The sequence below is a fragment of the Columba livia genome, chromosome Z, assembly GCF_036013475.1.
Source record: "Columba livia isolate bColLiv1 breed racing homer chromosome Z, bColLiv1.pat.W.v2, whole genome shotgun sequence".
NCBI lineage: Eukaryota > Metazoa > Chordata > Aves > Columbiformes > Columbidae > Columba > Columba livia.
In genome coordinates, this window is record NC_088642.1 from 34122339 (window position 1) to 34138174 (window position 15836).

Consider the following 15836-nt stretch of genomic DNA (forward strand, 5'->3'; position numbering starts at 1 on the left):
TGTTTTAGAGGCTAAAGTAGATATTTATGATGCAATACATGGTCCTCCAACAAAATGGCTTTTGATTTTGATTTTGTTGAAAGTTCCTTTTTTTTTTTTCTCCACAAGTATGATTGTTCTGTGGTTCCTGTTGTAGGGGGTCTTATCTTTCAAAGAGAGAGGATTTGATATTTGAACAGTTTATTATACCTGAGGGATATGCTGACTTCTAAAATTGTTTTCCTAATATTCCTCTGTGGAATTTCTTGCGTGCATCTATGAAGCTTCAGATATTACGAGGGTATACATTTATACCATTGAAGTCAGGAGCAAAACTTCTGTTAATTTCAAAGGTGTAGGGTCAAGACCTGGTGAACTGCTGTACCGACTCAGTGGCTCTGCTCTTTACTCTTGATAGATGATGCCCTCTGTCCCATTTGTGCACACACACACAAATATTTCTACCTGCATTAATCCATTTACAGAAAGACTAGTAATGTATCCATATGAGTTCATGTGTTACATTTCTGGCACTGTTTGGCAGATTTTACACTCCCTCCCAAAACTTTCAAATCTTTCTCTGGCAGATATGAATAAGCAAAGAAAGATTGTAACCTGAAGGCGGATGGAGACGAGACAGGAGAATGCCATGATCTGCTGTTTGTGATACTGGATGAAGGAAGAATACAATACTTAATAAATCACCTAATTTTAGCCTGTAATTTCTAATAGGGTAAGATTTACTTATGGAGCCAGTAACTTAATTGTTGCTATTTGAGCCTATTATAAGCAGTTATTTCTAACAAAGTTGATACATTTCTGTTCAATTATACAGTTTCTCAGCTTTTTTTTTTTTTCCCCTCATCTTCTCTTTTATGGCTACCCTGTAGGACTTGGGTTTCCCACTGTGGCTCAGATACTGACAGTTAGTTCCTGTTTTAGAGCCTGGAGCCTTTCCAGGGCAGGAGCTTATTTCATAGCAGGTGCTGCATCATACGGCTGCAAAATTGGGGATGTGAACAGTGAAGAAATTATCATTGTGTGCCTTCCTAAAGCTTTAATTCTGCCATTTATGTAGATAAATAATGCTCCTCTTTGCCCATTGGCTTCATATCACTGAACTAGTCTCACAGGTCTATTTAGGCTCCTGCTGACCATAAAAATGAGCTGAGGCCTGTTCCTGCTTCCTGCTGGGACTTGCTATTTTGGGAAATAAAACACTTTAAAATATGAAATTGGGTGCATTTGAGATGCACAGTTTAGGGAATCCAATGACTTCCAATTCTATCCTAGCTCTAGCATCTGCTCATGTTGATCATTGCTGACTCTGATGTCACCTTGACTGACTCCTTGCTCACAGAAAGGAGTTGCCCAGTTGTTGTTAGTCACTTCTGCCTTATGCTGCACAAATTAATTTTAAAATGAGCAAACCTATTCCATTTTTTTTCTTTTTTGGCTTATGTACTCTGTCAGCAATGTGAAAAAGGAGCAGATCTTTAATGAGTTTGTGTTCTGCTGTCCAAAATACTCAAGATTCTCCAGTCATGGTTTACAACAGGAAATGAAGTAGGAAAAAAACCATGAAAACCTGATAAATTTCTGGCTTCATGAGGTGAGGCCCGTGCATTAGTGAAAATGTACAAAAATGATCAAGTGCAGCACAGGATATGTTTAAAGAATGACCTCTTGTAAACTTTTATAGATCATTCGTCTCCTTGTCCAGAACTGTTCCCTGAAGTATCCTTCAAAAGTCTTGCCAGAAGAAACAGATTTGAACAGCAGACTTGTGATTCAAAACATTTTGCAGCTCATAAACAGAGCTTCCCCCAGAAGAAGCAAATAATTTCCATAGAGACCTGCTGTAGCTGGTGATGTTATTTGAATCGTGGCAATGCTGAGATGCTTGATAGTCTGTGGCTGCATCGTGTTTAAGCCGTACATTTGGAGCAATTCATCCTACAGTAATCAACACTTTCAATATCACATGAAGTGGCAGTGATAGACACATGCCAGAATTCTAGGAGGCTACATCCAGTTGGAATTCCCAAATTACAAACTTTCTGAGAACCTTCACTCCAGTTTATCTTATGGCATGGTTGTTTTCTGCCCCTTTTCACCACCTTTCATTATGCTAAAATGAATTCTCACCGTTCTGGTAGATGCTGATCTGGATTGCAGACAGAGACACTGATGGAGTCCAGCAAAGAGAGGTGGAGATGCTGGGGAAGGAGTAGAGGAAAAGTGGGAGGAGGCTGTGGTACTGTATTACAGTATAGAGAATACTTTAAGGAGAAAGCCTGGATATTTAGGTTCAAGACAAAAAAAAAACAGGTAAAGCAAGTTGATCTTTGAACTTCTGACATAGTGGCAAGACCAGATTCAAACAAGCCTATTAAGAACCAAAACAACAAAAAACCCACAGCAAACAAGTCTGCATACTTCCTGTTTGCCTTTTTCTTCTTTTTTTCCTTTTTTTTTTTTTTTTTCCTCCCCTTCACTTCTGGTCAGAACCGTGTGAATATATCCTCAAGATTTGGATTTTAAGGTTCTAATGCTGCATATTTATGCATCTCCAAAGCTTTAAGTACACATGTTGAGCCCAATAGCTTATATTTAAGGAAGTCCACAAAGGTAGGTAGCACTGCAAAAAAGAATGTCTAGAAGAAAAATATTGCCATGGGATAAAATGTTCTCCTCTCTAGATCATGTTATGTAGGAAAGAAAATGAATCACTTGGATAAACTTCAGAAATTATATTTGTGTATTTTCAAACAATATAGGTATTTTAAGTTCACGCTTTTTTTCTCTTTTTTTTAAATATGTCATGCATTTTCAGGCCTTTAAAATAAAGCGTGGCATTTCCTTAAGGAATGTGAAAAGTAACATTATACTTATTAAATAACTATAAAAAATTGTAGTCCATGTTAGATGGGAAAACCTTTCTGAGACCAGCTGTCAGAGTGGTCAGATGTAGATTTTTTTTGTCCCTCCCATGAAACTGGGAAAGGGGAAGGAAAATGCATATAAATTGTAACATGTTCAGTTGAGAACAAATGGCTTAACTGTGGTAAGAATACCAGTCAAAAGACCTCATGCTTTCTCCATACCCTAAAGCTTCAAAGAAAAAGGTACATCTTGGACCTCTGTAGATGTGAATAAAGCTGAAAATGTGATATGGAAGTAATCTAATTGATCTCTCATAACCTTGTATTTCTATTATCTATATGGCCATTGGGAGTAATGCTTTTTATTAAAAAGGTTTTGTCTTTTTCTGGTTTTAGCCAATTCAATGTTAACAAATACATTTTATGACATATACTTACATATGATAGGTACCATACGAAGGGTAGAAAAGAGGAGGAATGTCAACTGAGTTTGAGATAGTTGTCGATATGGCTGCTAGATGCTTCAAATGGGCAGAGAAGATTACATGCTCTTCTTTAAAAACATGGAGAAGCCGTAGCATAAAGACTTCATTGGTCTTATGCAGATATTTTGATGAGTGTAAGAAAATTTATAGCTTTCAGTGCTGACTTTGCAGTCTGCTCCAGTGGAGCTCCAGTCCAACTTCAGGAATGAGGCAAGAGAGCTAGATTTGATTGAGCAGTTGAGTGACTTTCTATTTGAAAAAAGGGTTTTTCCAGCATTGGCCCTTGTGATCTAAGACAACATCCAATCCAAACAGTTTCCAAATACCTAAGAATTCCCTTTTATGTAAAAAGAGTACTGATAGCTGCACTACTGGATACCTCTGGCTGCTTGCTAGTAATATCTTCACTTAAAATAAAGGAACTCAGGGCAATCCAGTGTACTTCATAAACACTAGATGAAGAAGGTCTGCATTTCCCTGGTAACTGATTCTTTGGGAAGGAGTTCTCTATACACCAATAGAAAGCATCTAGTCTTTTCCCACCGAGAAATTAAATCAGACATGAAGGGTCTTGGCCAAAGTCCATGGTGCCAAATCTGTGGCACAAAATTCTAAATTTTGTGTCTCCTTGTTATTACTCAGTATTTTCATTGTGGTTGTGCTGGGGATGTCACCTTGTGAGCTCTGAAAGACCGATGTTCAGTGTTACTTACACCCAGTGTGTGTTGCAGAATGCCTGTGTGTGTTGCAGAATGCCTGCAGGCTTCTACACCTCAGTTGTGACTGAGCACAGACAGCAAAGCTTAGCACAAACCAGTGAATACTGCTTTCTCATGCAGACCCTTGGCAGACAGAGTCTTGTCATAGTAGAACTAATTCAGAGAATTATTTGCTGACCTTGAACCAAGCTCTGTCCTGTGGATACCTGTGCTTCTTAGTAGTGTTAGTACCTGAAATTAGTCCTAAAATTTTCACAGGGCCTGGCTTTTAGAGTGGTAATATTTAAAATACTGTATCAGAGGAGTTTATCAGAGGAAAGTTTTGTTTGTTTCATTCCCTGTCATGTACTTGGGAGAATTACTATGGATGCAGCTCATTACACTAAACTATTGCCTGCTGAGTTTCTTTGGTAAGCTGTGTCAAATTTGCATTGTGAATACTACTTGTACTCACCTTTCTTCTTAGGTTTTCTCTTTACATCACATTTTTTCTCTATCGTCTTGTTAGGCTTGCTAACCTTTTTCATTCTTACAGCAACTTGGATAGAAAGAATGATTTTTGGCCCTGAGTCCCTTAGAAAGCAATTTCTGATCTTTTCAGTTTGCATGTGAAGAAGTGGAACAGCAGCATATGAAACCCTTTATGGGATAGATCTTGACAGATAGTATTATATTTTAGAAAAAAACGAGTATGCTTGCTGCCAGAATGTGCTGCTGTCTCTGCCCCAAATTCTATTTTTATTTCTGTTCTCCTTAGCAGAACAGAACAATAATAACACATTTATTTTTTTTTCTATTGTTTTTTGAATTATTTTCTAGCCTAACTCCAAAAAAGAACCCTGCAAGTAGAGATGAGGTCTTTGTAGAATGGCACCTGCTGATCCTCCGTGAGGCAGCCTTATCTGGCCCAACCCTGCCAGATCTCTTGGCAGTGCTGCATTATTCCTGCCAGGTGAGAAGTGGGCTGTTTGCAGTGACCCATAACCATGAATTTTACTGTCCAGAGCTTTGAAGGGGTCACCCCTGTCCGGGCTGTGGCCACAGAGGGGAGGAGCAGGGGTGGGAGCAGAGTGCCCGTGACACTCTTGCTTCTTTCAGAGTACGGGGAAAGCAGTAGATGCTACTCTGCACACACTGACTACTCATTGTATTGGTGCCCTGCAGCCAGCCCACTGCAGCTGTCCACTTTGCTTTTGCAGGATAGCTGGCTCTATCCTGAATATGTCAAATGGCAATTACCATTAACTCTTTTTATTCATTTCACAGATCTGAAAATGTTAGGAGTTATAAAAGATACCTTTCTGTAGGAGTGAACAAGTACACATCTACACTCATACCCTTAAACTGTTTGTTAAGGTTCTGAGCACTCATGTGCCAAATTGCACAAAGCTCCTGCTCAGTTAAGCAAAGTCCGCATCCTTACACAAATGGTTTAAGCTTCTTGGCATACCTACATTACAGAAACCACAATAATGTTGAAAACTATTATGCAAGAGAAAAAGCTTGAGGACAAGAAGTGGGAAAAAGGAGAAGTGGTTTCTATACAAAAGTAGAAATGTAGCAACAATTTTGAGTTAGAAGCTGTTCCACTTTTTATCTAAAGGAAGTGAACATGAAAAATTGCATCTATAATTTTTCTTATAAGGATAGTAATTGAATTTTAGTGTCAGATAACACCATATTATATGCACTAAAGAAAACTTTTCTTCCAGTACAAAAATAATTATTTTATTAGAATTACATTCTAATCAAGAATGCATTAGTTCATTATGAGGTACTTTCATTCCTGGTTTGTGTATCCTGAATGCACTGTTGCTCTAGAGACTTTCTTTCTAGATTCAAACAAACATTCCAGAAAGCTTTGTGCTAAAGATGACCTCTGTACTATCCTAATCTGTGTCATCCCGGTAGCAGTCTTTACCGAGAAGGCCACAATCTGCATTGGCATCTCCCATATTCAAATACTTGGAGTATGGTATTGCTAAAAATAGAAAAAGAAGAGAAAGTGATTTTTCTGAAGCTGGTAAATGGCAAGTAATTGCTCTAGCTGTAGTAATGCAAGGCACTACAAATAGGAATGTTCTTAGTAATGGAAAAAGACGTAACAATCCTTGGGATGTTTCTGTGAGCAGTGGATACCATTGCATTGAGGAAGGACTTAGTAAGTTTGCAGATGACACCAAATTGAGTGGGACAGTTGATCTGCTGAAGGGTAGGAAGACCATACAGAGGGATCTGGACCAGCTGGATCATTGGGCTGAGGCCAATTGTATGAGGTTCAACAAGGCCAAGTGCCGGCTCCTGCACTTGAGTCACAACAACCCCAGGCAGCGCTACAGGCTTGGGGAAGAGTGGCTGGAAATCTGCCTGGGGAAAAGGATCTGGGAATGTTGTTTGACAGCTGGCTGTACATGACTCAGCAGTGTGCCCAGGTGGCCAAAAAGGCCAACAGCATCTTGGCTTGTATCAGGAATAGTGTGGCCAGCAGGACTATAAAAGTGATTGTACCACTGTACTTGGCACTGGTGAGACCCCCGCCTTGAATACTGTGTTCAGTTTTGGGCCCCTCATCATAAGAAAGACATTGAGGTACTCGAGAGAGTGCAGAGGAGGTGACAAAGCTGGTGAGAGGCCTGGAGCACAAGTCTGATGAGCAGTATCTGAGGGAACTGGGATTGTTTACCCTGGAGAAAAGGAGGCTGAGGGGAGACCTTATTGCTGTCTACAACTACCTGAAAGGATTTTGTAGAATGGAGGGTGTTGGTCTCTTCTTCAAGTAGCAAGAGATAGGACAAGAGGAAATGGCCTCAAGTTGCGCTGAAGCAGGTTCAGATTGGATACTAGGAAAAAAATCTTTACAGAAAGGCTTATCAGGCATTGGAACAGGCTGCCCAGCGCAGCGGTGAAGTCACCATCCCTGGAGGTGTTTAAAAGGTATTTAGACGAGATTCTTAGGGACATGAAGACCATAATGCGGAGATAAAATGGATGGTTATGTGAGAACAAGCAGAGCTAAAGAGACCTGTAATACACTAAAATTCATGTTGGACTGAAAATGGGATCTGGATGCTTCATAACCAAGATTGTTATAATATGATATTTGTCAGTTTTGCATCTTTAATACATCTGTACAAATTTCAGATGTTCTACTTGACTTCATACTATTTGGACTGAAAATTACAGTCTGAATTCATTGATTTGCCCATACGTTTGTCCATCACTTGCTTTTTCTCATTGAAATTTCGCATGTCAAGGTAGTGACTGCAGGATTTCTACAAGTGAATAGAAAAATAATACGATGCACCAGCTATTAAGGATCTTGGACATCTAGGTAGGTGAAGTGTGATCACAAAAGATAACAGACTTAGTTTTACATTTAAGTGTAGTGAAGCAGGCAGAACATAAGTGTTTTGCCTGAATTATGTAGCAACACTTGCAAAGATATTCCCAGCCCAGTATATTGAACTGAGTAATGAATGCTCTACCATTTAGTCATCCTTTCAATAAAGCACTGGTTGCATTTGATCAGGAACAATGCTCCTCATCCAAAAAAATGTTAGAAGATATTCTAGGACCCAATATGCTGCATTTACATAGTGCCTAATCTCTTTCATTGAGTTAACGTTAAGAGTTGTTGATTAGCTGATGTCTTTTTATTGTAGTTTTATCTCCTTCTTATTTAGGCAGCTTTTGCCAAGGTCATTTGACTAGAAGGCCTCTGGAAAAAGATTTCTTTCGCCTTGGTCTGTGAAGATTAAGAAAACTACAAACAACAACAACAAAACAAACAAACAAAAACAAAACCAAAAAACAACCACAAAAGAGGAGGAAGAAAGAGAACCTTTCATTGTCATGGACTTCCCAGCTTTACAGAAAACAGTACGTATTACCTACAGTAATAGAAAAAGAGCTCTCTTATACAAATCCTATGAATGTCAAGAAGGAACCTGTGGTGGGGTGAGTATGGCTGCTTTTTTGGACAGAAACACACCCCTTGGACAGTCACTCTGCTGCCTGCTTGAGAATGGGTCAGTTGCACCAACAGTATGCATGGAAAATCACATTAATCTGTTTGATGTGATGGATGAGCATTCTGAATTTAAAATGGAATAAAATTGTTTGAAGAGAAAGTGAAAACTAGAATATTAGCTTTGTTGGAGAGTCTAAATGAACACTGGGACACTTTCTTCTTTTGTTTACAAAGAAAGAGAGGGTAGTGTTGTCTGGAGAGCTCTGCTATTCACCTCTGAAGGATCTGGTCTCATGATCTGGAGGATGAAAGTCCTGTGGTTTGCTTGGCCCTTAAGACTCTTGCTTCCTGCCTCAGACTTTCTGGCAGCTGAAGGTACAGGGGAGTAAAGCTTTTTTCTGTGGAGTTCTGTTCTCCTCTTCAAGAGAGAAACTTCTAATTGTGTTTAATGAAAAGATCTTAAGAGTTTATTTCATTCTGGGACTGTATAGTGGATCTGAGTTTTAAGGTAGATGTTATTCTCTGGTGTTTTCCTTTTCACATTTTTTCTGATGTCAAGCTGTTTCTTTACACTCTTTTGATTATGTGGTGGTTTTTGTGTTTTTTTTTTTTTAGTATTTGGCTTATTTAGAAAACTTCAAATAGTGTGGCCTCTCTGAGGGGAAAGGGGAAAGGTGAATATTTATTCTCTTTGATCACAGGCCAGCACTTTCTTTTGAAATCGTATTGTTGTGTATAAATACAGCAGAAGAACTTCAAGAACTTCTGCCTACAGACATGGGTGAGGACAGAGGAATGATCTTTCCTCAGACAAAGATTGCTGAGGAGTAATTATTGGCAGCATGCCCATACAGTTGAGCCTGATGCTAGGCTTCCATGTCTAGTATATAACTTCTGTTGCTTCCTAGTTAGAGCAGAACAGGTACATCTAACAAAATGTTGGTGTTTAATTCCTGTTGGAGAAAAATTTGCAGCCAGACATGTTCCCTTTGAGAAGAAGATGAGTTAAAATTTACTGAGCAGTTAAAAGAAATATCTGCATCTATAGAAAGAGTAGATGGTGCCTTTTCCTGTTGTTAAGTGCTGTAGAGCAACCTGAAAGAAGTATAGCACAGATCAGCTTGCACACAAAAAGAAAGTAGGCTGTGGGGACTTTAAAAAAAAAAACCAAACAAACCCAAATGCTTTTAGGAAAGAAATAAGATATTGCAAAAGTTTAGCACTAGCCAAAACTGATTTGCAATAGCCATCTTTTAAATGAATAACAAAAATAACAAAAATATTCTCATAACTTTCCGACCTGACTGTTTTGTAATATAAGGATATTTCTTGGGAGTGACCGACTGGTTGCACAGTGATACTCATAATATTGTCCAGTATTCAGATTCTGCCTGGGAAAATAAAATACTTTGACCTGAATAGTTTTAGAAGCATGTCACAGTAATGATGTGATAATTTTGGATCAGTGCAGAAGTAAATAAATTAAAGAGCAGGTACTAGAAAGGAGATCAAGATGGCTTATTCTACAGCACCCCATTTTTGAAGTTACTCTAACTAAAATAATAGAAACGTTAAACATGTCAGGGGAAATCCTTATCTTGGATACTATCTGCTTAACCATGTCAAAGCAAGAGAAGTTTCTTTAGATTTAAATCAATGTCTCTGAAAGTGGATCTTCACTTTGATTGAGCCTTCTTGTTTGTCAAGATTCGTTACTTCCTGGTGAAGAGATGAACGAAGATGGGTGTTTCATTCTGATGACAGAAGAGTACTTTTACCCTTGTCACAAAGTTCCCTGCAAACTTCATGATGCTTTATGAGTGGGAATGGAACTTCAAATTCTTGGTAATCAGCAATTGTGTATGTGGGATCCAGGGCCCTCAAAGACTCCCAGTTTTGTTATCTCTGGCAGCAAATTCTGTTGTCCAAATAGAAGATACAATGTTCATGCATACAAAGTAAGTCATCTAAGAAAGAAAGAAAGAAAACCAATACAAACCCACAAAGAAATAATAAATTAGAAAGGAAAATAAATAAGAATTTGTTTTTCTTCGGTACAGTCTTGCATCTAATGGTGAAATCATGGGCAATAATTCAAATAAATCATCTGCTTCACAACAGTTTAACAAAATAAGCTAGGCTTTTTTATTTGTTAGTTTTTAAAAAATAAGGTTTTTTCCCCCAACTCGAAAAATTAAGCCTAGATTAACCGTCTTGTACAACACCTGTATTAACAGTAAGTATAGCTTTTTGTTTGAAATAATATAAAATTCTTGAGATAAATTAAGCAGGTTATTTCCTTCATTGTTCTCTGAAGTATCTTTCACATCCACGAAGCTTGTTATGAACCAGAAGACTTTTTTTTTTTTCATTACTGCACCCATGAGACAAAATGTCATAGCAACAAGGGAAATTGCAGTAAGGTCATATGCTCGTGCCATGCTACAGTGATGCTTGGCTGTGGGCTGCTGCAGTATACCAGTGTTTGTGATTGGAGCTTACTCTTATTTATCTCTGACATGTGCATTTCCCTGAGGCCTTGAAACTGAAAAAACCTGCTTTTGGCAAGTGCTACCTTAGTCACTTCACACTTAAGATATGGTGTTAATAAAGAACTAACAATTCTTTTTAAAACTTTATGCAAATCGTTCAAATTAGATTTATTAAAAATTATGAAGGAGAACAGGGAAGTTTTAATGAGTATCTATGCTGTGCATTATCTGTGCACAAAGCAGATGTAATGATGCATTATAAATGCTGAGAAAATTTAATCAGTGTAGAAAAAATATAATGAAATGGTTGTTTAAACACTGCAAAGCTAATGTTATACTAATTACTTCCCATTGAGCAAGACATGATGCACATTATCTAGGCTGTATTTGATTAGTTATCCTGCCTGTGACATCTTGCCTTTTCCTAATTTTACTTCAATATCATTTAAAAAAATCTTCAATTCAAGCCCCAGCTTAAAAAAAAAACAACCCGAAAACAACAACAGAAAAAGAAAGCATGATGTCAAATTCAGTTCTTCTTTCTTTTCCTTTCTAACCCAGTCTGCATAAAAGTCTGCTTTGATTTACTATGGCTATATGCAAGGAGGCTGAACATTTGCACTTACAAAATCATGGTTCTGTGGAGTTTGTGGTTTTATTCCCCTGCAAAGTGATAGCAGCAGTATTACTTGCAATGATACTCCCATTTTTCAAAATGTCCTTTTGAGGATGGATTTGAATATATTGAAATTTTGCTATGTGTTTTTTCTAGGATTTCTTTTAAATGAACAAGACGTGGATTTCACCACTGCTCTTTCTCATTTCTTCAGAGCCTGTAAAGATATTCTTTACTACTAGCTGCATACCTGTCCCTGAAATGAAGGGTATGGAAAAATTCTACACATAGCTCTTCTTACACCTATAACACTTAGATATGAATAAATGAGGAATTCTTATTTGTCTTCTCTACTGATAATTATTTACAGGAACTGATTAAGGCTTTTGCTTTTGGAACGGTATTAAAGTAATAGCAATTCTGCATTGTGGCTGGTAGTCTTTTAGTCATGTTGGATCATAAATGATGAAAATGGAATTGTTTTGTAACCTCCAGTCAATGAGATTTGTTCCAGGTTTTAAGATGCATTCAGCTCTCACTGAACACGGTAAGTGTTCCACTGCTTTTTATTAGAGATGAATTAGAAGGTTTTGAAACCTCCATCTTGCATTACTGAAGATGAGAAAATGAGGGAATTGTTTTGCAAATGTGGAATAACAACCTTTTATAGAGAAACCAGACCTAGTCATGAAAGTACATATTTAAAGAAAAGAAATTATACTCTCAAAGTAAATATAATTGAAAATAGAAAAATGTCTTCACAAATATTAGAAGAGTAAATGTATAAAAGGTTGTTTTTCTTGCTTTCAGGTTGAAGCTTGCATGTTTCTACATTCTTTCTCTTATTGAACAAAAGAATTTATTTGTTATAAACATGAACTTTAACTGTAATTTTAAATAATAATTCATGTGGAAACCCTAAGCTGAGATTGTCAAAGTAAAGTTCATTGGTGATTTTAAAGTCAGTAAGAGCTTAACAAAAAAAAGTATAAGAAGGATAAAAGGTCTTCAGTGCAATATTCCAATTTTGTATGTGGACTTGAAAACTTTAGCAACTCTGTAACAGTCTGGGTGATGATTTTGGAATCAGACCATTTCTAATTAATATAATCACAGGCTGCTTAACAAAAACAGTTTCCTGGGGCCAACATTTTGTTTCTGAGATATGTGATAGTATCTGTATATTGCAGGTATATTGCTCAGGAATAATTTCCTTATTTTTAAATAATTGGGCTAATTTTGTAAACCTTTGATTCCATTCAAAGACATTACAAACACATTGTTTCAGAAGTGAATGGCCCACTGATCCCAGGACTAGGTACCAGTTGGCACAGTTGCTACTGTTGGCATAAGCCTAGAAATGAAAAACAGTTTGGGGATAATTTGAGAAAGGAACAGGTGAAGCTAAAATAATTTAGGAGCAAGGGGAAAAAGAACAAGTGGCAGCTGCTGCAAGAAACATTGGCCTTGTATCAGTGCAGCATATGGAAGGGCAAATCATAAGCCCATGATTTCATCATCCCTGTACTGAAGGCTTCACCTTCAGATCACCAGTACACAAAATTTGTTGTTTCTTTGGTTGATGAAGAAGATTGGATTATGGCTCCTCAAGGAGAATCCTGCAGAGTCACAAAAGAAGCCAAGACATGGCTTCCCTCCAGAAACGCTCTTTGTGTCATAAAGGCAGTCTTAAATCAACAGCCTCAATGCTGAACTGAGCTGACAGTGCACCTAATTTGTGTTCACTTAAATAGAAAAAAACACCAAAAAAAATCTGTATGCACTTACCCACTTAGTGTATTTAGTTTTCCTTCACTCTGTTTAAAGGTTTTTCTAAAATCTTCAAGTTGCACGATGCCTGCAATCTTTACAAAAGTAAACAGTGTGTCACTGTGATGCATTCTGCTTTGTCCAGAGGCTGCACTTTGGGCACATATCAGTAATTGCAGTCATGACATGAAGATACAGTTAACCTTACAGCCTGATTTATCTTTGTCAGAGGGACAGCAATGCTCAGCACTGAAATCTGGGATATATGTGACTCTAAATAGAGCAATTTGTCAAGTATTTCATTGACACAAATTGAAATGAAACTAGTTCTCAGACTCTAGAGGTCACTTTGCAACAGGAAGAATTCATTATTTAAGTATACACAGAGGAAAACTATTTCACAATTGAAGCTGATTTGTGAGAGATGGATGTGCACAAATAAAACTAAAAACTCGTAGGTACACTTGCAAAGTAAACTCCAAGAACCTACAGGCTCTGGTATTCCCTGGCTAATAGCCCATCAATTCCTCTGAAAAAAACAGAGCAGCCACTGTCATATTGAGGTCTATAAAGTGTTTCAGACTCTTTTTGCGTAAAGAAACACACAAATTACCTGCTTCAAACCTTATGTGAGGCAAATGTCTTTTTCATCATGTGTGTAGATTACAATACCAGAGACATAAATACCTGGCATCCCCTGTTAAGAAGAAAGATCTTTTTAGAACTTTGTGTATATTATTTTACTTAGAGAAATTATCTTGAGTGTATTCACTTTCAGCCTTACTGCTTCAGAAGCATGATAAAAATCTTTCCTGAGTTAAATCTCAAGTCTGTCATTGAAGAGGAAGTCTGCTATGCAGAAACAAACTCCACTTCTCTCATTTGCTCAGAGATTGCTGGGAGGTGAAAAAGAAGTGAGAAAAGACAAGGAAAAAGAAGAAATAATGATAAAGGTATGAGAGGTGAAATACAAGTTTACAGTTGCAGTGAACTTTATTTTATGTGTGCCAGGGTTTTACGGCATGGGACTGTAACCACTGATGGCAGACTAAAATCATCAGAAGGAGCATCCCTGATCAGCACTGACAGCAGCACGGTCCCAGTGGAGTAGGTCTTCTAGAGAGGAGGAATATTGCTTTCTGCTGCAGAGCTCCAGCAGTACCTAGGCTCTGTTTTTTCAAGTGCTTCAAGCTTGTTTTCACTTGTGTGGCCACTCTGGTTGAGAGTGACAGCACTTCACATCCACTTTGCACATATGTGAAAGATCCCAGGCTGCAGAAAAGCAGGCCCAATATGCAGGATTTTATTTCATGTGGTGGCATCTTTTGAGGGTATGTGTTTCCACTGAAATGAATGTCGAGTTCTGAGTATGTCTTATGTAATGAAAAAGAAACAGATTAGGAAAGGGGTGATTTGAAAACAACAAAAATAAAAGGAAGCCCCAAATTGACCTGGAAATACATTTTCTGTGCCTCCATTCATAAAACATCTGGCTGAGGCATCTAGATGAGGCGTCTCTATGATCCTAAGGGTCTCTTCCAGCTGAAATGATTCTGTGATTCCATTTTATGGTTCTGTAACAGATGTCTACAGAGTCAGAAGAGGACAAGAGGATTCAAAAGGAGGTCTTCTTCCCAGCAAAAACATCAATCAGAAAGCATGTTTCTACTAGAAAAGGCTTCAGTTAAACAGATGTGTGGTCCTCAGATGTTTTAGAGCAATTGAAAAACCTTAAAATATTGCAACCACCATGTATCCTTTTTTTTTGTACTTTTATTTTAAGTATTTTATTCACAGATTTTTATGTTATGGTTATTTTATGTTATTTTCAGATCATACCTTGAGAAATTTTAGTCTAATCTATTTGGGAAACCGACAATCAGTGCAGAATAACAATTTACTGCTTCAGGTTGGAGTGTTTGAAGGAAAAAGAGCCGAATTGTCCAATCTAGTACTTTTCTAGTCAGAACTTCACTGGCTTCGGAGATGCTACTCCTGCAACTCTACTATCCATCCAGAGTAAAGGTGCCCTGCTCTGGACACCATGCTACCCTGAAAAACAAAGGCAGGTCTGACTGATAAGTTCTTTCTTTCGTACAAGTACTCGTGGTAGTTTAAGTGATCTACTAAATAGCAGCTGTCGGTTGGTATTATTTCTTAATGCTTAGTATCTGTATAGCATATAAATTGATATGTAATAATTTATCTCAAAATTATTTTCCTACTAATTTTTGGGTTGCAGAGAATCTGTTTAACTGAAGCCTTTTCTAGTAGAAACATGCTTTCTGATTGACGTTTGCGCTGGGAAGAAGACCTCCTTTTGAATACTCTTGTCCTTTCCTGACTCTGTAGACATCTGTTACAGAATCATAAAATGGAATCATAGAATCATTTCAGCTGGAAGAGACCCTTAGGATCATCGAGTCCAACCATAACTTTACTCCAGCACTAAACCATGTCCCTAAGAACCTCATCTTAACAACTTTTAAACACCTCCAGGGGTGGTGACTCCAACACTTCCTTGGGCAGCCTGTTCCAACACCTGACAACCCTTTCTGTGAAGAATTTTTTCCTAATATCCAATCTGAACCTCCCCTGGTGCAACTTGAAGCCATTTCCTTTTGTCCTATCACTTGCTACTTTGGAGAAGTAGCATGTTCATGCTACAATCTCCTTTCAGGTAGCTGTAGAGAGTGATGAGGTTTCCCCTCAGCCTCTTTTTCCCCAGGGTAAACAGCCCCAGTTCCCTCAGCAGCTCCTCGTCAGACTCATGCTCCAGGCACCTCACCAGCTTCGTCACCCTCCTCTGCACTCTCTCGAGCACCTCAATATCTTTCTTATGATGAGAGGCCCAAAACTGAACACAGTATTCAAGGTGGGGCCTCACCAGTGCGGAATACAGTGACATAATCACTTCTCT

The 15836-nt window shown here is 38.0% G+C and overlaps 1 long non-coding RNA gene across 6 annotated transcripts in view; it reads left to right on the forward strand.

The window, feature by feature from the left end:
- The first annotated feature begins 4468 nt into the window (after positions 1 to 4468).
- Positions 4469 to 15836, forward strand: part of LOC110361464 (uncharacterized) — a 65855-nt gene continuing 54487 nt past the window's right edge. For 5 of the 6 annotated variants that reach the window (XR_010468833.1, XR_010468832.1, XR_010468830.1 and 2 more), the window contains exons 1-5: positions 4469 to 5020; positions 7752 to 7947; positions 11303 to 11414; positions 11517 to 11693; positions 13695 to 13869. This is a non-coding gene — a long non-coding RNA (uncharacterized LOC110361464). Of the gene's footprint in view, positions 5021 to 7751; positions 7948 to 9745; positions 11415 to 11516; positions 11694 to 13694; positions 13870 to 15836 lie in introns of all 6 variants that reach the window. The other variant, XR_010468831.1, reaches the window with a different exon arrangement.